This window comes from Hemicordylus capensis, chromosome 2, assembly GCF_027244095.1.
Source record: "Hemicordylus capensis ecotype Gifberg chromosome 2, rHemCap1.1.pri, whole genome shotgun sequence".
Lineage (NCBI taxonomy): Eukaryota > Metazoa > Chordata > Lepidosauria > Squamata > Cordylidae > Hemicordylus > Hemicordylus capensis.
The window spans coordinates 406,053,295-406,075,575 of record NC_069658.1 but is presented as its reverse complement, the minus strand read 5'-3'; the positions used below and the strand labels follow the sequence as shown (position 1 = coordinate 406,075,575).

General features: G+C 43.6%; 1 protein-coding gene and 1 long non-coding RNA gene across 6 annotated transcripts in view; one reads left to right on the top strand and one right to left on the bottom strand.

Moving 5' to 3' along the window:
• LOC128345075 (uncharacterized) overlaps nucleotides 1-15,920 on the top strand; it is a 41,309-nt gene extending 25,389 nt beyond the window's left edge. The window contains exon 3 of the long non-coding RNA XR_008316255.1: nucleotides 15,389-15,920. This is a non-coding gene — a long non-coding RNA (uncharacterized LOC128345075). The remainder of the gene's footprint in view (nucleotides 1-15,388) is intronic.
• Nucleotides 1-22,281, bottom strand: part of SLC39A11 (solute carrier family 39 member 11) — a 498,275-nt gene that overhangs the window by 414,916 nt on the left and 61,078 nt on the right. The window lies entirely within an intron of this gene.

Below are 22,281 nucleotides of genomic sequence, written 5' to 3'. Positions count from 1 at the left end.
AGAAATGACTGGATTGATACAACGTTTATAGTTTCAAAATTTTTAAGATTTTTTAATTGTAGGAGGGGGTACCGAAAGGAAGAAATGTGTGGTTAAAGAAATATTACTATCACAAATAAATTGAACTACAATGAGGTGTTTTTAGCTTGAAGTCTAAGAAAATACATTTCTAAGTAAAACTAATAGATAGTTTTGGGGCCCAAGGAGAGGCAAAGGCTCATATTCACCTGATCTGGATGACGAGACCCAGGGGCTCATGGAGGGACTGCAGAGTGCATGCACACACACACACACACACACACATACACACACACACCTCAAGATACCGGCTGTGGTGCAATAGCATGGAGAGAGAAGCCAAAGGAGAAAGTATCAACAGCAAAGGATCATGAACATTTGAACTGGGAAGCACAACCTTAATTCACACTTTCAAAGCTGCAAAAATTTACAGTCTCCATTCCTCGGTAACCCAAACAAGCTCTCATTTTATTTGTCAAAACCACCTTATACATGCCATTTATTTTCTCCTTGAGGGAAGAGAGAGAGAGACTGCTATCATGCCCACATAAATTGTAATATAAATATTTCAGTAATCATTTTCTGCCTCAGCACTCAGGAATTTATATTCCAAATTCCTTTGCCGCAGAGAGCAAAGAGAGGCTACAGAAAACTACTGGCGCACTTTGTTACTGCAAATAATGATCACATTCAGCAAGGAATTTCAAACGGGAAGCTCTGGGAAGCTGCAGCTTTCCCACCTCCATCACTGACAAAAGGCCTGCTTTACTTACTCAGAGTAAAAGAAAGAGCAGAGGGAGAAAAAGAGAACCTATCAGAGAACTTGGGGCAGGGTGGAATCCTTGAAACGGCTGTGAAGCGGAACAGAAACACATAACCCCACCAAGGAATTGCTCATTAACCAAGTGTACACACCACGATTCTTGCTACTTGTCTAGCTGTCACCACCCCAACATGGAGCTCTAACCACAAAGGCAAGTAACCAGCCTTCTTCACACATCATAATAAGGTATGTAAATATATTGTGGTTTTCATTTCTTGGATGCAGTAGTATGTTCTTGTTGCACTTTAATTTGTAGATGTTAAGACATGCAACCCATTCCCTTCGCGTTCTATATACATGGTAGAGCACTTTCCATTATTACCTTTAGCAGCGCAAATGTCTCTATAGCATAACTCCATGCTGCATCACTCAGAAGGACCCTCCCCAAAAAAGGGGGGTGTCACTCATGAGGAATCTATTTGTGTGTCTATTTAAATGTATATCCTGTCCAACTCAAGGTTGTTTAACAAGTTAAAACAATGAAGTTAAAAGATACAATAAAATATCATACAAGCCTTTCCAGAGGAGACATTCTCAATTTGGAAGTGAATGTTTCGATCTCACAACATCAATGGGGTATGATTTTGGCTGAAACTAACAAAGTATCTCAATTACCAAACTGCACATAAAAGATAGGAGGGGATTAAGATTGAAAAAACAGCTTTCAGCAAATACATCTTAAGATAACAGTGGAAACAGGGCATTGCGATCTCACAAGCAAGTTCCATGACCTGGGTGCTGCAACAAAAAGGCTCTCTCCCACATGCCCAATTGTCCCTCCAATAAAGGTGAAATAGGTGGGGGGGCTTTCCCAGGTGACCCGTGAAGAGCGGGATAGCTGATACAAGGGGCAGTAGTCCTTCAGTTACTTCGGGGCCAAGAGGTTTAGGGCTTCAAAAAGGTAATAATCAGCTCAATAATCAAAAAGGTAATAATCAGAATTGAACTTGGAAGTGAATTGGGAGCCAATACAGTCACAACAATAGCAGTGTTATGTGGCCCAGTGGGCTAGTCCCACTGATTTATCTAGTTGCCACATTCTGTACTAGATAATATTTCCAAATGCCCTTTGAGGGGAACTGCATGTACTATGCACTGAAGTATTGCAATATAGATGTGACCAAAGCATGTGTTACCATGGTCAAGTCTGCATTCCCAGGGAATGGAAACAGCTGCCCTGAAATGGAGCAAAGCTGGCATGGTAAGGAGCTTCAGCATGGACATCTCCCATATGATTTTGGCCTCCTAATGTTACAAAGTAGGCCTGCCAGAAGCTGCACTGCAGCACAAGTCACTAAGGTGACATCAAAAGAACTCCCAATGTTGCATAAACATTCCTTCATGTTTTGGACGCAAATGGATCCAATCACAATTTTTCACAGTACAAAGAGGACAAACTCAAAATCTCCTCACTTCCCTGTCTTTAAAATGTTTTTAAATTTTCTTTTAAATTGTTTTGCGTTGTATTTTGTATTCCTCCCACCGCCCTTTTTGGTCTGTTATGATTTAATCTCGTGTTTTAATATTGTGTTGTAAGCCACCCAGAGGACTATTTGTTATTTGGTGGCTAACAAATTTTAAAAATCAATAAATTAAAATCAATCACCTCTGAACTCTGGACCTCTGAAAAGTATAAGCATGCATATGTATTCAGTACTTGGTTTGGGCCCCTTTTGCAGCAATTACTGCCTCAATGCGGCGTGGCATGGATGCTATCAGCCTGTGGCACTGATGAGGTATTATGGAAGACCAGGATGCTTCATTAGCGGCCTTCAGCAATTCTGCATTGTTTGGTCTCATGTCTCTCATCCTTCTCTTGGCAATGCCCCATAGCTTCTCTATGGGGTCAGGTCAGGCGAGTTTGCTGGCCAATCAAGCACAGTACACTGTATACTTTTCGGAGGTCCGATATTGTTCTATTCTACAATCCTTGTCTTCTTGGTTCCATGTAATATTCTAATTTTCTGGGATTGTGGATTTGGGGTTTTCATGAGCTGTACACCATGATCATCACAATTATAACAAATTAAGGCTTGACTTATCTCGCTTTGCATGTAATGCGTCTGTCTCATATATCAGTTTCACCTTTTAATTTGCATTACTGAAATTAATGGACTTTTGCACGATATTCTAATTTTCCGAGTTTCACCTGTAATAGTGAAGAAAAATAACTAGTAAAAAGATAGTAAGGACAACAGGCGAAGACTTTTGAAACTGTACTCTGTTCTTTCACAGAAAAATATGATATGTCCCCAGCCCTATGAGAGCGAGTGATGTGCTTGTTCCATCTGAACAAAAAAACAGGCATCTTGAAAATATAGTCATGAAGAAAAAATGTTCTCAGATGGTATAAGAGGTAAAAGACATGCACTGAATTAGACACCTGGGACACACACAGACACACCCCACACACCTTTTTGACACATATACTATTCTATTTTACATGCTCACACGTGGGTATATAAGCTTGAGTTCACATACAAAGCGACACTCTGCAGAACACAGATTTTGCACAACCATCATCCCTTCCCCAGCAGCCCGAGTTCCTCCTCGCCCCCACCCACTCCACTCCGTAAAATCTTCTGCTGAGAACTGATGGGTCCTTGACTGTAGATGAATTGCAGTGCAGCAGGAGGGAGACAGCCAAGCAGAAACAGCTGATTTGCTGGTGGAGCTCCATCTCGTTTCTCAGCTCTTCTCCCCCAACCCTGCAGCTTCCTCCACCAAAGCCCACAGCGATGCCAAGGGCCCTTCAATTCTCAGCAAGGGCTCTTCAGGAAGCTCAGGGGTTGTCTACGAAGGAGACAACAGTTGCATGACTCAAAGACGTATCACTCTGTACATAGTCACAGAAGCACATAGGTTATTATGCAGGAACACAAAGCACAAGGTATCCTTCACACGTCTCCCCAAGTGCCCCAAACCCAGTATTTTAAATGAGTAATCAATTCAGATTTGCATTTCCATCACGTACAACCCAATGTTATAAAATTTTATTCCTCACATCGGAAACAGAGACACGAAGGCCCACAGTATAAATTTATTGTTGAAAGCAGTATCTAATTTTGATGGCTACCATCTGGCAACATTATCTGTACGTCCTTCAATGAAGGATAAACATAAAAAGTCATGGGCCTAGTCAAACTCATCACATGGAAAGACAGAGCATAAACCCCACTGACTTGCAGGGAGCATGTACAATACCTTTAATGACGATCACAAGACAAATGTAATCCTGGGTCCACACTACACAAAAGGTTGCTTGAAATTGTGTCCATGTGGCAACAAATCCATTTGCCAAGCTATGTGAAGCATCTTGCCATGCAGAGCACCCATATGTTGCTCATGGACTCCATATTTAGCAAATTTATTATTATTATTACATTTATATCCCGCTCTTCCTCCAAGGAGCCCAGAGCGGTGTACTACATACTTGAGTTTCTCCTCACAACAACCCTGTGAAGTAGGTTAGGCTGAGAGAGAAGTGACTGGCCCAAAGTCACCCAGCTAGTTTCATGGCTGAATGGGGATTTGAACTCGGGTCTCCCTGGTCCTAGTCCAGCACTCTGACCTCTACACCACACTGGCTCTCACAATTTAAATTGTGAAAGTAAGTATACCCTGCATCTTGTATCTTCTGCTTTGCTCAGCATGAAGAACAGGGGTTTAAAATGGAAGTTGGGGAAAATGTCAAGAAAGACAGTTCTGTTGGAGGCATAACCATTAGAACCTCTCCACTTAAAAGCAAGATACAGTTAAGGCGTCAACTCCACATACCCAGGAAAACCAAGATGCAGTTTATTAACAATGTGATTGCAAACTGAAAACCTGACGTTATAAGAGAATGTCAAAACCTACTGGCCTTTGGGGCTGGTAAGGATCTTCAACATCCTGTACTGATTGTGGGTTTGTTCCCAGAACTGAGATGAATTTGACATCTTTTGGCTGCTACTCTGGTCTTAGCATTTTATATTTTTGATTGTCCTGTAAATAGGACAGTACAGTAGGTGGCCTGTTCATACAGTTTGCACCTTTGATCTCCATGAGTAACCAACACAGGTCTAGAGGAACATGATTAACTGTAATTTGCCAACAGGATCTTTCCTGATCTTTGATTTAAACGGAAACGTTAATTCTGTGTGTCAAGTTCAACTACTCTTTCTTTATTCTAATTGAGTTTTTTTGTAAAGTGCCAAGAAAATCTCGAAAGTAGTATTTATTACCTTAAACTGTTGAATAGTCAAAATAAACCTAAATTGTTTTGTTTGTTACATTCACTCATTGTTAATCCCATCATCTCTCTTTCAGTTAACTTGCTATTTAGAGAAGCTTTGTTTACCATATTAATCAAGTTATTGAGTTTGTTCTTGCAAGAAGTCATTCCACACTTTTTTTTTACTTAGATGTTCTAATTCTCCTGCTTCAAAACCTCTTCAAAGTTTTGTTAAACCTTTAAAAATGAATTGATTTCCATTTCACTAAATGCTGAGATATGACCACAATCTATGCAATGAGCCAGTGCACAGCGCATGCACCACATGGATATGACTTCAAGCACTCAATATGGTGGCCATGTTGTAATCATATAATATTGTAGTAACTCACATGAATTAAGAGAGAATTTTTGTGTGTAGATCAAGCTTCATAGTCTTGTCCTCTTTTGTAATTCAAATTATTATTAATTATTAGTTAATAATTAGTTAATTAGTTAATAATTAACTAATAATTTGAATTACAAAAGATGATAATATTATCATAATAATATAATTATTAATAATTCAAATCCAAATCCTGCTAGCAGATCTGTTGTAAACCACCCCAAGACTTTCGTTTTGGGCAATATACAAATATGTTAAATAAATAATAAAATAAATCTGGTGCACTAACACCACCATAGTTGATGCAACTGCTTCAGCAAGCCACAGCATGAAGGCTTGCACTTCTATAATAAGCAAAGTTTCACATTCTAATTGTTTACAGAAAATCTTTATGCCTTAGGATATTATTAGCGGAGTGCACGTTTTCCACATATTGAATGAAGTCAGAGGGAAACCGTAGTTTTCCTGCCCACTCTGGTTAGCATAGCAACACATTTTTATATACCTTTTTATGATGCAAGAATTGCGGGTGTGGGGCAGTATGTGTGTTATTGATACGACAAAAGGGTTCAGCTCTAAGTTTATTATTACACAATATTTGACTAACAGTTTGCTCAGAACTATTAAATGAACAGGAAAATACCTTGAACTCTAATCCCTCTATTCATAACATAATTGTATTTTTGTATTATTTATAGAGTGTCATCCACGTACATGGTTATTCGTAGACTTCTATAAACAAGAACATCGATTTCTGTCCCCAAAAGCATACCGTTCTAAAATCAATAGGGATGTGCTTGAAATGCAATCCGGAAGCCAAATTGCTGCACACTCCTTTTAAAATCAAGGGCTTTCCCAGTCCCTTTAACACAGAGGAGAGCAGGTCCATCCCTGCTCCTCCTCCACTCCCCGCCATTGCTGTACCAGTAGAGCTCTCTCCCAGCTGCCCCCACGCAGTGCCAGCATGCAAATGGCCTCTGTGCATGAGCAGAGGGCATTTGCATGCCAGCACTGCACAGGGGCAGCTGAACATAGACAGCTCTGTCACAGGAAAAAATTCTCCCCACACCGCCCCTCCTTTTCCAATCAGTTAGATCCTTTACTCACCACAGAAGTAGCAAACATGGGGATGTTTCAAGCAATAGATTCGATTGGCTCCACTCACCATGCAATTAGACCTGCTCCTCCTTCCTGAAAACCATTCTGTTTTCCATACTCACATGGGGAAGTGGGGGTTGTTCAGACTACTATATTCGAGCAGCACATAAATAGTGTGTGAGGGGAAACTAGGGACAAACCAAACCTCATCATTATGAAAAGTTGAATGGTACATCAGGAGGAAGAGCAGGAGATGTGTATTCATGTCCCGGGTCACTTCTGGGTTAGTTTCAATGGGACTTCGTCAAGACCAACTTAGTCTGGATCCTATCTAACATAATTATTGTTCAGAATAACTGAAATCCCACTTTCCAACAACATTCCACACTGGCCTACGTTAAAAGGGGAGTGGGGAGATAAAGGAAAAGAATGAAAAAAAATTGTTCACGATCCCAAAAATACTCACAATCTAACACACACATAGGAGTCGCCAGCAAAAATCACTGGAGGGATGCTTTGCTAGGCTGAATACAGACTGCTACTCTCCCCCTGCTAAATGTAAGAGAGTTACATTTCAAAAAGGTGCCTCTCTATGTCTAATTAGCAAATATATAACAGGTGTTTTTCATACTGGTGTGTTACTCTGGTTCCAAGAGTGCTTAACTGCCAGCTTGCTTAAAACATGCCCTCTTATTTTTACATACAAAGGAACATAGGAAGCTGCCATATAGCGAATCAGACCATAGGTCCATCTAGTTCAGTATTGTCTACACAGACTGGCAGCAGCTTCTCCATACAACTGCAACTCTCCACAGATCTCTAGTTGTGTTGTCATATATTATATATATTTGCCACAGAAAAGCAGCAAATAACTTATTTTTATCAAGTTACTCAGAGAAAGATAGTATGAAAAAGTTGAGCAGGATGAGAAAGAGACCAGGTTCAGGAGTAACACAAAACCGGAGGTTGGCGAACCCACGGTTTCAATTTGAAACTGTGAATTGTGTCGCAGACATTCATCAAACCACAGCCCACCAACCTCCAGGAGCCACTCCCTGCTGCTCAGCCACCAAGTCCTACCCCAGAATTTTCCACGACCAGGCTGTGGGCAAAGCATCACCGCATCAGCTGAGTGGCGGCAACTAGCCAAGATCTCAAAGGGGCGTTCCGAGAGTGATTGTGCATATTCAGAGCACTCTGTTCATCCTCAGTAACGAAAGGGCATTTAAAGCCCTGTAAATGCCATGCCAGCGCTTCTTCTGACAGTGATGGCACCACTGCCCCACAAAGAGCCCTATCCCCACATACAATTGTAGAAGTACAATTTGTGGGGGAGGGAGGCAGGGGGGCATCATCTCCCCTGTTACTCTGGAAAGAGAAGGGAACATGATGACTTACTAGGAGTAGATATGTAGATGAGGGAGAGCAAAGGATGCTGGGGGGTCTTGCTGCTGGTGGGCTTGTCCTCTCATGAAAGAGACAGCCTACTGGGGAGGAGCATGTGGCTGGAACCCCTAGGTCTCCCAATGGATTGTGTGCTCATTGGTTGAGCTACCCCACTCAAGGGAGCCCACTTGTGGGGAGGGTGCTTGTGAGGGGCCCCCAACTCTCCATGGTGAAAATGTATCAGAATCTCTGCTAACCCCTCTTTCCTTTGAAGCCTTGCAGGGACCCAAAGGAGTTCTTGACACTCCATTTACCTTAGCCCAGCCACATGTGAGGGGGGGGGACACACCAGGATCTTGGACAAACCTTTAAATGCATTCAAAATTCCTGGGTCCGGTCCAGCATTGCACCATATGCAGATCTGCCAATGTAGGGAATAGCGGGACAGGGGAGCCTCGATTTCTAGCAACCCCAGCAGAGTGGGGTCACCGTTTCAGGACACAAGCAACGGTGCATATGTCCATATGGGCGGACGGGCTGGCAGGAAGCACACTTTGACAGCTAATTGGCAGGAGTCACCAACACTAGGAAAGCTATTGCCGGGGTACCCATCCCCACAGCTTTCCTCCATAGAGCAAAACTGGCTTAATTTAGAGCCCCAATAGCCTGTCACTCTCGTGAGAGACTGTCCATGAGAGAAGGGGATGTTTTGCCATCAGGCATCAGTAGAGTCTTTGCTTGGTGATTCTCTCCCCTCCCCTCTGATGGTATCATGTATAGGACACCCCTGAGAGGGAGAGGTGTGTGCCTACCGGGAACGTATACTTTATTCCAGCCAGACCTCTCAACTAGCAAAGTCGACCTTGTGGTCCTAGGTTGAGCTAGGCCAAGGATAGCCCAAACAAGTGAAAAATAAATAAGAAGAGGTACTCTCCCCCACCCCAATATCTCTTTTATTGCTAATAACAAACATAATAACACACACAGAATGCAATCATTGACATAAAGTCAAGGCACACACTTGAGTTGAGAGGTTCAGAGTTGAAATGTTCAGAGTGAATCTGAACATTTTTCAGTTGCAAAAAGACAGAAGCAAGAACAAATGTAAAAGGCAAGCCTCATAATAAAATGCTCTCTCCCCCAGAGGGCTTGCTAAAATGTTTTCCAAGGTGACTTCTCCATTCTAGATGTTTCCATGCCATAATAGGATCTACTCCAGATCTTTTCCCTTCTGCCCCAACACACTATTTCAGGCCTTAGTTAAAGAGTTTTGCTCTCACTTTCCCTCCTCCCAATTCAAAACAAGGTCAAGCATTGATGATCTTATGCTGGGTCTTATTTTGACTGGGAGCTAAGGCCATGCACAGAGTGCGCAACAACAACAAAAACAGGTGCTGTTCTCAGCAAAAATAGTGTCTCGAACCAAGGCTACACAAAATGGTTTTTCCTGGGTGAAAATGGTTCTGCTCGGGCCCTTTTGCCAATTTAAGGTAAGACACCCATCAAAAAAATGATTGCTGTCCATAACAATGGTCCTTCTCATGCATGGTAAGGCGTGTTCCCATAGCCTGGTACTCTCTTAAGCCTAGTTCGGCATGCTCCTTCTGTCCCTCTGCCGCTTCTGAGCACTCTGACAGGAGAACTGCTGACTCTGGTGATCGGCTCTGCTCATGAGTGAGCCTAGGGAGTGCAAACATCCCCAAGAGGAAGGGTCTGGACCCCCCCCCCCCGCCCCCACCTTCATGTGAAAAAAATAGAAAATCTACTCAATGGCTACTCGAGAATCCCTGCTTGGGGCTGCTTTTTAAACCCAACCACAGGCACATACCCCTGCCAAATGTTCCCCTCCCAGCACTATGATGGGGTACCCTGCTTAAGTTGCCACCTGGAGTGTTTGTGCTATTGAACATAGATCATTGTTGCTTCTCCCCTGCTGACTGACCAAAGAGGCACCTTTTAAAAGTGGTGATTCTCTTTACTGAGCAGGGGGAGAGCAACTGGCCTTATCCATGCCCAGCACAGCATCCCCCCAGTGTCTGCTGCTGGTGTCTATCTTATATGTCTTTTTTTAGATTGCAAGCCCTTTGGGGACAGGGAGCTATTGTATTTATTTAGGTTTATTTCACTATGTAAACCGCTTTGGGAACATTTGTTGAAAAGCAGTATATAAATATCTGTCATATTCTCAGGGGAGCAAAGCACTTGGTGCTCATCCAGTCATCCCATCTGCTCTACCTCCTGCTTGCTCGGTGCAGGGAGTGAGGGGCAGGGTGGGAAGGGAATGTGATTGTGCTGCTTGACAGGCTGGCAAGCCTGTCAAGTGATGTGGCGGGGTCCCTATTGCCAGGCAACTCCATAGCTGTGAAGGTGACAAGAGGGGAGGGGCTGCTGCTCGTAGCATGCACAGAGAAGCCAAGTCCTTGGGCACATCTGTGCCACCACTTCTATGACTGTGGTTTGAAAATTGGCACAAAACTGCAGTTATGGTGGCATCCAGGTCCAGACATAATGTTTTGGTGGCCAAACTGGAGGTTTCAGACATGAACATTTGTGCAAACCAAAGGTTCAAATAGCCTGAAACAGCGATTTCACGCATTCGGATGTACTGGAATTCCAACCTCTGCTCTGTTTAACTCCGGTTTCACACTACGCCTGGACCTGGCCAGAGTATATGTGAACTTCCAACCTGTCTCACATCCTCTCAGCAGCCTGTCAAATCCCCAGTTCAATTCTCACCTCAGCCATCAACTCACTAGGTGGCTTTTAAGCAAGCCATTGTTTCCCAGGCAAGGAGCCATGCTTCTACACAGTAGCCATCAAATAAAAAGGCTCATTAATTATTTATTGATTAACTTTACAAATTGGAGTTCTGTGCCATTTGGGCACAATCCTTAAAGTACTGCCTCCCTCCAGAATGTTAATGAGCACTGTGCAAGTGCTTTCCCACTGGCTTTTTGGCAGACAGATGGTGGGGCCATGAAGGCAACCATGCTACTTTGACAGCCATTGCTACCTTCCTCCTACTCCCATCAAATTCCTTGGCCACAATAAGAGCTGTCAGAGGCCAAGGGAAACAGCTGGAATAAAGCAACACATTAAAACTTATTTCTGGCTTGCTTTTATTCCTCCCCAGACTTCCAGATGCTTCTCATATAACATGAAACAATAACTTAAAAAGCAACAATGCCCAAAGGAGACACTAACTTGATGGCACAGTTGGCATCCCATAAACAATGGCAGCAGTTTCAAAAAGGACACCTGTACTGAATTTTGGACGAGGTTTGTATGGGGAAAGTCACACAATGGAGTTTAAACTCTCTTTCTGTTTTGCTCACAAGATTTTTGTGCTGTTAAGCCATCTGAAAACAGGATGGTCTTTAGGCACATAAGGATAATGGAGCAGGGAAGGACACAAAAAGTCTCTGGACTGCCGAGACATCCCCTTGTCTCCCCCGCTCCATTACCCCTTTCCCCGGCTGCGCTTCCCATCCACTCCTGCCGAGGTCAGGCATGCTACCCTGGGCTAGTCACACCCCTTCCTCCTGCATCAGCACACCAGCCATGGTCAGTGCTGGAAATAAATGCACAGCAACCCCTTGCCCTATCCACGTTCTTCTTTGCCAGCTGGATTATTCCTTTTTATTCCTTGAAGAGGAAGGGGCGTGGCCAGCACAAGGAAGCACACTCAGCAGCAGCTTGTCCCAGGGCCACCAACAATCATACCAAGGCCATCAACACTTCCCAGGTCTGCCCCACACACATGCAAATGGCAGTTACAATACACCATGTTCATTGCTACATCCCAGAAGGAACTATATCTCCTTGTTACAGTTGCATGGCTTGTTAATATAAAGTGGAAGGTCATACTTTATTTATTTTATTCGATTTCTATACCACCCTTCCAAAAATGGCTCAGGGCGGTTTACACAGAGAAATAATAAATAAATAAGATGGATCCCTCTCCCCAAAGGGCTCACAATCTAAAAGGAAACGTAAGATAGACACCACTGGAGTTACTGTGCTGGGGGTGGATAGGGCCAGTTACTCTCCCCCTGCTAAATAAAGAGAATCACCACAGTAAAAGGTGCCTCTTTGCCCAGTTAGCAGGGGTAAGCTAAGTTAGCAGGGGTAACTTAAGAGACAAGATGGCCAGTGTCATCATAATGATTCCCCCACTAACTACGAAAATTCCTCCAGTGGCATTCCTCCAGAGCAACTTTACAATCGAGTTGGAGGTGCAAAGCTGCAAAGGGCTGGTTCAGGCTTCTGGAAGCCTCTTCCATTAATGCCACCAACCAGCTTAAAAGCAGACGCATTTTACCAGCACCTACAGCATTTTACCCCACCACCAATCAAATGCACGTTGCAGTATTTCCCATGAAACCGTTCCAGAATAAGTTCTCTCTAACAGCTAGACTATTTAGGAATGTACATGAAATGGATTTTTAAATTTTGTTTCAAGCTTGAAACAAAAACACAGAGGGCGGAAACGTTTCCTCAAGAGAGCGGCTAACTCAGCTATTTCAATGGAACAAAACTCGAAATGTTTCAAATGCTTCGGCCATAGGGAACAATGGGGATACTCAAAAACCCTTTGTTCCCCTTGTATAGTTCCTAGGGACACCAAAGTGGGTTGGGTGGTAGAGCATGATAGGTGCTACCTACCACCCAACCCACAAAAGAATGAGAAAGCAGACAATTTTAAACTAAGTTTTAACCTTTTCCCCCAAACCCCCATAGGACTGCAAGCCAGTGCCAGAAAACCAATCAGCAACAGAAAAACAGGCCTCCAAAATGGTGCTTGAAATGTCAAAATATTTTGAATCAAAATAGGGTGTTTATTTAAAGGGTGTTTTGTTTTGAGCTCAACACACTTAATGCTGTCCGTTTCAAGTTAAACTATTTTGCTGTCAAAAACACTTGCACATCCCTAGGTTGCTTCCTGCTCCCCTTTTCTGTTAACTACTTAGTAACAGAATGAGGGATGATGAGAGAGAGAGAGAGACAGACAGACAGAAGGAAGAGTGCAGTGTTGCAGATATTGTACAAGATCCCCACTTCGCCCCCCCCAAAAAAACTTAAGAATGGTTTAGAGCATGGTGAATGAAGTGGTGATCTTTTCCCACTTGCTTGAATGTGCTTATGATGAGGTCTTAATGCTAGGCTCTCTCTGGATTTTATTTATGTTTGCTTGTTAGATTTGTAGACTACCCCAAACTTCCATTTCTGGGCCGTTTACCACATAAGACAAATTTTTAAAAGAAAACCTTAAAACAATTTAATTTAAATTTAATTTAAAGTAACCCATTTATAACCATTACCGCACTGTAAAAATGGGATAAAGATCATTATGTGGGTTAAAAGAATCTAGCATATGCACTTTCAATTCTACTTTAAGGCAGTGCTATACTGCAACATTTCAAGAGCTCAGTATATTTGATTAATCTAAAAAGAAGGTTGGGACCAGTGTACAAATATTTGGACACTCAAGTAAAGCAGGATATTAAGTCCTTCAAGGTAAAGGCAATACAGAATTCAGTGCTGGAAGCTAAGCACACTGTGTAAATCAAAGCAAGGGAAATAATTCCCAGAGGTGAGTGCTGGCAAACTGTATCATCTGAGCTGTTTAGGAGAAAGGTTTGGGTGGACATACTGGACTTATTTATTGAGGGAGGGCCTTATATATTTCTATCCCACCTTTATATCCTGATGAGATATACTTGAAATATTCATACTTTTTTAAAAAAAAGAAAAGAAAAGAAAGTTCAACTATGTTTGGTTCTTTGCACCCACTGAATTCTCCTTCTGTTGGGATCCAGCCATAATTTTCTTTTCTTTTTTGTTGAGTTTGGGATAAAGCCATTTTTCAGATTCTGAAAGGAACAGACCGCCATCTCGCTTATGTTCCTCTGCAAGATGTGATGTACGAGGAATGGTGATATACTTAATAATAGTATTAATGATCATCTTACCATCCTTTCACTGTTCATGTCCCAACATGTGCTCTTTCCATTAGAAAATGAAAGTCAGTCAGTCATTTAATTAACAAGGATTTCCATGTTCAATATTCAAGGCAGCTAACATATCATAATACAATACAAAAACACAAAATTATAAAGCCAAACACAGAGTTAAACCAAAGAAGCCAGCAGCAAACAGCATCCATTAAGAAAACATTCAGTGGGATAGCTTTCACCTGCTACTTAAATGATGGCAGTGACAATGGCCAACACATTCTTCTGTGCAGGGCACAGCAAAGTCAGAATGCCACCACTACAAAAAACCCTGCCTGCAGTTGCCACTTGCCTTGCTCTGGAAGGGCCTCCCTCGATTACTTCCGTGAACAGACAGGTTTATACAGGAAGAGAGAGAGAGAGTCCTTCGGATAATCTGGTCCTAAACCATGTAGAACTTTAAAAGGTCAAAATTGACATTTTAAATTAGGCCTAGAAACAAACATGGAACCTTCTCATATGTTGCCAATGTGAAATATTTCGTCCAGAGGCCTCTTCTAGCTAAGTGTATCTTAGGTGGATGCCACTCAGCATCTGTCCAGTGCTTGAAGGAGAGATCTGTTACTCTAACATTTCTGACGCTATCATTTTTCAAGACATTTGCACCAAGACCGCGGCAATAATTGAATTTCACAAGCTTTGATAGGCATGAGCTGTGATGTGGAGAAAATCATGAAGCGGGTGTGGGCAGGGGAGCAATCTTCTCTAATGTCTACTCGCCTCATCTAGTGAGAAAATGAAACCCTTTATCCTGAATACAGACCCACGGGGGTTATGGGGGGTGGGGGAGACTGAAAGAAATGAAAATTCAAAGCCTCTTTCAGGAATGCAATGTTCATCTTGAATACAAGGAATGGAAGGCATGGGGAACCAGGTCATTGTGCTTCAGGATTTGAATGTCGATGAACCATATAGTTATATTACCCAGATGGAAATGCAACCACCTTAAAACCTCATGTCCTAAAGAAGAACTGGGATCCTGAGATTCCTAATAGAAGATGATGATGCTAATAACTAGCAAAAGAGACTGAGAAGTCCAAAATTCTAACAAATTGGATGTTTTGGAGATTTCTTTTTAACAAAACTGTACTCCCAGATGTTCCACATCAGAAAGGTTTACATTTAAAACAAAGATTGTCAACTTCTGTATTCTTGGGTGAGTCTCCAGACAGTTCCCATGGGGCTATAACACCTGGGGCTATTTAGTTTAGAAAAAAAAGATGACTGGGGAGAACATAAGAACATAAGAACAGCCCTGCTGGATCAGGCCCAAGGCCCATCTAGTCCTGCATCCTGTTTCGCACAGTGGCCCACCAGATGCCATTGGGAGCCTACAGTCAGGAGTTGAGGGCATGCCCTCTCACCTGCCATTACTCCCCTGCAACTGGTACACCTGTGTCATTCACTCTCCCTCCCTCACACAGCACTGTCTTTTCTCTTCATCCTAACAGGCAAGTGAAGCACCCCTGGCAAAAAAAACAACACAGAGGGCACACTTCCAAAAGAAATCCTGACCAGTTCAGCAGAGGTGGAGAAGAACAAGAGCAGCAATCTGAGCCAGGTGTGGGTGCAAGAATGGCCCTAGACAAGCCTGAGAGAGGCTAAAGAGACCAGCTCCACCCTGCAATCCTTTTTCCTTTCAGACTCTTCAAGACAGAGCCTGAGAGGCCTTGGAAATCCTCTGGAGGGACTGGCTGAAGAGGGATCCCTACACCAATCATCTGCTCAGCCTTGTAAAAGTAAGAAGACACAGTGCTGAAGAGCCCTTGGTTGCAAACATTTCTCATGTTTAATGGAGGGATGCCCAAAAAAAACCCTGGAAAGAGCCTGGCAAGGAGAAATTGCTGTTTTACATGTATACTCTGCCATTATATAGTTTCAAAGAAATTATGGAAGCATTTTAGACTGCATGATTAAAAAAAACCTTTTTGCACTCAAGTATCCTCAATGAGTTTCATGTGTCAATGGTTGTTGGGTATTGAACTGGACGGGGGAGGTAGGCATACTTGGTTGTGAAGAAGTCTAATATAGTGGAACTATTTCAGTGCTAAAATATTGTCTTCAAGACATCCCTCTGTTTTAAGGATCCGGCCTGATTTTTAAGAGGTCGTTCTGGCCCATTCCATTCCAGCTTTTACCCATTCCCCTTCTATTGTGTATGTATCTATTGTCCAAGAACTTGTTTTCATAATGTACACACTTGTGTGATTCAAAGTAAACTCTTTCTCCCAGCTGTGCATTACACTGCAGTCTCCCTTTGCCTTTCTGCTGCACCTCTGCACCTCTTCCCTACTCCCTTTCCAATCTGGCCACTGCAAGTTCTAAAAAGGAGGCGGTGGGAAAAAGCGTTGTCAACAGCACCCTCTCATGCCTCCCTGCTCCTTTTCCATGCTTGCAATGATTTGATGGGGCAGAGATCTGAGGATGCTGAGAGCCTCTCTTTCCCAATCACCCCCATAAGATGAGGTCAGGAGAGAAAGTAGGAACAAAAACAACAAGGAAGCAAGGTTATAATTACCCACAACCTCTTATAAAGTCCCACTAAACTCAGTAGAATGTCCTTCTGAGTAAACATGAACAGCTCAGGTGCTTGTTGCTGCAGGAGGGAGGGAAACAGGAGGGGGAAATCTGAGTGGAAGTGAAGAAACCAAAAAAGAGTTGTTGGGGGGCGGTTTCAGGTGTTTACTAGACTCCATTTACTGTCATGAGCACACATAGTGCCAAAGCAGTCCTGCACAGCGACCTCTATCTCTTCCTGTATTTATTTAAAAAATGCAGTGCCTGCCAAGCTCAGCAGCATGAACTAGGCTCTCCAGATGTTGCTGAACTACAACTCCCATCACCCCCAGCCACAATTTATTAGAGCTGGGGATTATGGGAGCTGTAGTTCAGCAACACCTGGAGAGCGACATGTTGCCCACCCCTGAGCTAGGGACTGCAGCCAGGTCTGTGGCATTCTTAGCAACTACAGGCAGATGAACTTGACAGCTGTCTGCAACTGAGAGAAGAGCCTCTTCCAACAGCTGCCTAGGCAGCAGCCTGCTAAAGAAAAACACATGCTGGCCTTCAAGCTATTTAAATGGTCTCTTGCAATTTAAATTTAGTGGGCTCTAATCAAACTTGAGGGCCAGAGACACCACAGAAAACCAAGGTGAGGGGAACACTTTCTTAGTGACATTCAAAAATACAAACTCCAAGGCAAGGATGGGTTTCGGGAATTGCAGGGCTTTTGCAACTTGATTTCTTCTGTGCCAGTGAGAAGAGGGTAGACTGGTGAATTGCAGAGGGGCAGTGGTTAATAGGATGGACAGACAGACCAGGAGAATTTTTGCCAAGGGGAAACCCAAATGGACAAGGGGGAAGAGCTAGGAAAATGATGGGAGCAACCAGAGACTGAAGGAGTGGAGATTACATGGACAGACAGAAAGTGCAGAAGAGTGATTGCAGTGGGGATGGGAGAGACCAAATAGACAGGCAAGCAAAATTAAGAAAGCAATGGGAGCAACTAGAGATTGAGGGGGTGGAGACTGGGTGGACCAACAAACAGGTCAGGAGTATTTGCATCATGGGGGAGGCAGAGGGAAGCACATCAGAGCAGTGGCAGTGGGTGACTTTGACAGGCAGGCATCTGGATGGCTCTTTGCTACTGTGCTGTGTCTTCCTCCTCCTCCCTTCAACTCGGACTTGGAACAGCCCACCTGTTCTGATGCTCAGAGCAAATGATCAGACGAGGGAGAAGTGAAACCCGGAAAAGAAATGCACCTAGGCTTCAAACAGTGAGGAGAGCAAATGGAGAAATGCAGGAGAAACCAAAGTAAGAGAATGGTAAGGATCTCCTGCATTCCTCGGTGTGCTGTTCTTGCTCTTTAAAGTTTGTTTGGGCTTGTTTTCAAAGCCCTGTATGCTCTCCTTGCTCTCCGTTTCCGTTGAGCAGCAAGAAACGTACCAGGAAGAAGTCCCAAAAACATGCTTTCCCAAGTCTTTCAGGATGCACATACCACTTTTCAAGCTCCCTGACCTGACAGTAAACACGGAAGGCTTAAGAGCAGAGCCCAGCTCTGACTCGGGCAGACAGAACCTGCAGTCCGTGAGCCCTGCCCCACAGCCTTTTCATGGGCCTTCTTCTGCTGCTACTGGTCTAAGGTTGGTTATCTCAGCAGGACCGATAATGTGAATATGAAACCTCAAATCGGGCAACAAGGGAGGAAGATGGAAGTGAGAAGACTAGTGCTGCCAGTTAAAACATTTCCAAACTACATCTGTGTAGAACTACTGGCTTTCTCCATGTTCAGCAGCCATGTTTGGTGTGGGCCTTCTCCTCATTCCTCAGGGTTGGTGTAGGAATTGAGCGTCTCAATACTGACAGTCAGGTTTGAATGGAATAACCCCAACTCAGACTGTCCAGTCAGTTTGTGCTTTTTCTTGGGTTTAGCCGAGGTTTCCTGAGAAGGTAGCTTTCGTTGAAGAGGCTGAGGTGCCTCCTCCAACTGCCGTTGCTGCTGCTTCTTCTTCACGGAGCTTGTCAAACCCAATGGCTTTGGGGCCAAGGAAGCAGAGGAAGCAGTGGAAGTGGTTGGGACTGAAGCGGCCATTTTAGAAGCTGTAGGCTCTGGAACTTGCCAGGGAGTGAGAGCAGTGTGTCCATGGGCAGAGAGGCAGGCAAAGAAGGCTGTAAGCCCAAAATGGGAGGAGAAGAGCTCACCGCTGTTTGCGTGGCAGGAGTTTCTGAAGGAAGGGCAGCCTCTCAGGGAGATTTAAGCACCTGCTCCCAGAGCCAAGATCTAAAGCGGGAGGCACGATTCTTCCTCGCTTGTTTATTGAATTTTGCACAGTGGGAGCAAGTGTCAACCTTGTGTGCCTTGCCAAGGCAAAATAGGCAGCAATTGTGTCCGTTGGTGGAGAGAAGCTTAGCCCTACACTGGACACACAATTTAAAAGTGACCTTGCTGGCCATAAGCAAGGTAGGGGCCTAAAGCTGCACCCGAAGTGACCGGGGGAGACCGTGAGGAGGAAAGTAAAACACAAATCGAAAGGGAGATAAAACTGAACTGAGAAATAGAGAAGAAAGAGCAAAATACGGGAAAATGAGAAGGAACTTTGTTTTTCAGCTCAGAGGAACTCACAGAGATGTTGATCTGTTGACGGACAAAGACAGACTGAGAAGGACTACTGGGGCACATGTGTAATACTCCAGAGGGGGCAGGGCTACAGTCCATTTCAGAGAGAGAGAGAAAATTTCAGCTTGGAAGGACTCTGACAAGGTCTCTGCGCAGGCACAAAGCCCAATCGTGTAAAAAACAGAGACCACATCAAAGAAACAGTAATTAAGATACTGGACTCCTTCCCCAAAACAGCATGCTGGCCTGTGAATGCCCACTCATTTATTTCCCACAACTACTGAAAAGCCACCCCAATTTCATAAAATGCGCCCCCTGCCCCATCCTTAACAAGGGAGCCCAGACACATCCTTGTAAGCAGTCTGGCACAAACCATTAAAAAAACCAACACCTAAAACTAAAACTAAAGCTGGAGGACCTTGAGCATAGCTTCCCCTTGGACCTCAGTCCCACACCAAAGGCCGGCTGGGGCTCGGTTTGGCGGCCGATCTTCTCTGCTGGTCAAGGCCAAAGGGAGAAGGCAGGGCTGGCTCAGCAAAATCTCCCAGCTCAGGCCAGGGAGATTCAGGTGGGAAAAGAGTCTCGACCTCCCAGCTAGCCCCCTCAGTCTTCTTTGATTCTCTCAACCAGACTGCAAAGTAACCTCTCAGTTTCAATATGGGCATCTTGGAATACCCAGCGATATTCCTAAAGCCAGTGCCAGCTCGGTGCCTTTCACTGCTTGCAACATGCCTGCTCCTGCGCCCTTGCTGGCACTGCCCCCTCTACCTGGGCTGGAGCCCAGTACCAATGTTGCCCCTTTCCCCTTCCAGGGCTCACTTTGCCCTCTAGCCCACAGCACAGACTGCTGTTGCAGAGAGCACAAGCATCCAGCTTGGTTCACCCGCCCACCTTTCCTTGTTAGTGCACACCAAGTTGCCTGCTGTGTCTCCTCCTCTGATGGAGAAGTGTGTTCCGCTGAGCACTAGCTCAGTTCACCACACTCCAATGAAGTGCAGAGCTCAATCAGCCTGAAAGGATCTATAATAAATGTTTTAGCACAGCACAGTTCCAGTGCAGCTACTCATTGCTGGAGAACGAACAAGTTGTCTTCCAGGGATATCTACCAGTAGTGCTTTTCTCACCAAGGAACCTCTAGAAGATTTGAGGAACCCCAGGGCTCTCTGGAACACAGTGTAAACTTGTGTTGGGTACCTGAAAAGGCTTTGTCCCAAATATTGTTAAAGAACTGGGCACAAATCCAATAACTGCAGCAAAGTTTATTATTGTGCAACACTGGGAAAGTACTAGTCCTGTTTCATTTAACAGTTCTGTGAATTTTCAGAGACAGCCAACATGAAGAAATTGACAGATTTATAGTAGACTGTGACAGGACAGTAAGAATACCACCTTTTCAAACGAGAAACAACGCTCCCATTATATTATTCTAGGATTCCAAGAACTCTGACAAAGTACATTTTTAGCCTCAATAATAGAGGGTCAGCCGTTGTCGGAATCCTTTGATACTTCAGGGAGGAAAAGGTGAAATAAAATTGTCAAGGTATGCTGTAGGTTAAAATATTTAGTCATTTTAAAAAGGTATTACTGAAAATCAATGGCTCTGTGTTACTTATAAAATCTTCCAAGGAAGAAACTGCTCTGAACATCACAAAAATCTTACAGGAAGCTATTTGCACTCAAACTTGTATATTAGTAATTCAGTTAAAAGAAGGCAAACGGGCAAATCTATACAAAACACAAGTAAACAGAGATCAAGATAGCTGGACCCTGGCCATTTCACAAAATGGATGTGAAATGAAACAGTACAATGAAATAGGAGCACAATGGAAACTTACACCAAGATGGAATCCATTTGGATAAAACAATACAAAGTTAAACATAAATCTTCTGCACAGATATTGAACCAGAGATGCCACTTTCATCTCGTGACGCCAATAATTCATTTGTGTTTCTAACTCAATTCCAACCTGAAGCAATATGAAACATTCACTGTGAGTTGCAGAATGCAAAGGGTGCCATTTTTTCTATTTGCACTTCAGTGTGTCACTGACAAATTAAATTCATACACACACACACCCCAAACCTAGGTGCACTCAATATCATGTGAGCTAAACCGAATCAAAACTTTGTAAGAAACAGTCACGGTTGCTTAAACCAAATTAACCCAATTGATTAGCAGAAATGGTTTTTCAAATGTGGAGAAAACTGCAACTTGTCTGGCGTCCCAGGGCCTTGTGCCGAGTCTCTCACTCAAAGCAAAAGAAATTGACTTCTGATTGATTTGCTACAGGGCTACCATTGGTATGAATTGCACACTCTGAATGCAACAAAAGTGCTAAATTTCCTGACACAAAGGTGTGAGCATCCCTAGAAAGATTTGTTCAGTTACCCAAATAGAATTCATTTCTCCAAAGCCCTGGGCAGAATGCCAGAGAAAAAAGAATTCAGTGGACATGGTGCTTTGTTATTGTGCCAAAGGGGAAAACCAACCTGAGGAAATAGAGACCAGAGAGCCTGAGCTCTGACTCACACGAATAAACATGTAAATAGAATCCTTTCGGCTATTTTTTTCCCTCCACCCTGAAAGTTTTCTTTTCTTCTCTGCCCCACTCTGCTGACATCTCGGCAAAGATGCTTAAAACACACAGCTGTCAGTTGCACAAGAGAGATACAGGTGGGAGTTGGCTATAATCTCCCTCAGCCTTCAGAACTGTGGGGGTGAAAATGCTGTCTCACATTCATAGTGAGGACAACTTCATATTATATCCCACAACCCCTTGTCAATGGCCTTTGGCGGGGTGGGGTGGGAGTACACAAAGAAGCTTGCCTATATGCATGCATGTTCAAGTCATGACTCACAATCTTTATGCTGCCAAGGCACAAATCTCACTGTAGTAAACTGATTGAGTAGCATGGGTAAAATAAATGGTAAGCCTTGCATATTGTTTGGCGTTTCTGTTGCCATCATCATTCAAATGGTATTGTGTCCTTCAAAAGCAGTTTTCGGGGCCTTTTCAGGGATAGAAAATTAATACAGTACATAAAATGGTGAAGGCAGAATAAAAATATTACAGCCAGTACTGTACAATATTGAACCTAGGTATTTGGAATAGAATACAAAGTCAGCTGCAGAATGCTTGCATGGAGCAAAGAGGCACCTTTTAAAAGTAGTGATTCCCTTTATTTAGCAGGGGGAGAGCAACCGGCTGTATCCATCCATCCATCCC